This window comes from Solanum tuberosum, unplaced genomic scaffold (assembly GCF_000226075.1).
Source record: "Solanum tuberosum cultivar DM 1-3 516 R44 unplaced genomic scaffold, SolTub_3.0 scf00129, whole genome shotgun sequence".
Classification (NCBI taxonomy): Eukaryota; Viridiplantae; Streptophyta; class Magnoliopsida; order Solanales; family Solanaceae; genus Solanum; species Solanum tuberosum.
Window position 1 is genome coordinate 1,326,084 of NW_006239057.1, and position 240 is coordinate 1,326,323.

The following is a 240-nucleotide window of genomic DNA, read 5'->3' on the forward strand; positions in this document are numbered from 1 at the left end:
ACATTACTGGTCACTTTGTCCTAATTTATGTGATATGGATAAAATTACAAAATTAACCTTTTTAAAATGTCTTTAAGATATTTTAAGTTGTTGATTATTATTATTTATAATACTTTTTTGGTAATATTAAAATGATATGTGTTATTTTTTATGTCCCAATATATGTGAGCCTGATAGAATTCTGAGAGTCAACCTATGTTATTATATAGCTTTTAAATATTTTAAATTGGTAATTATTGT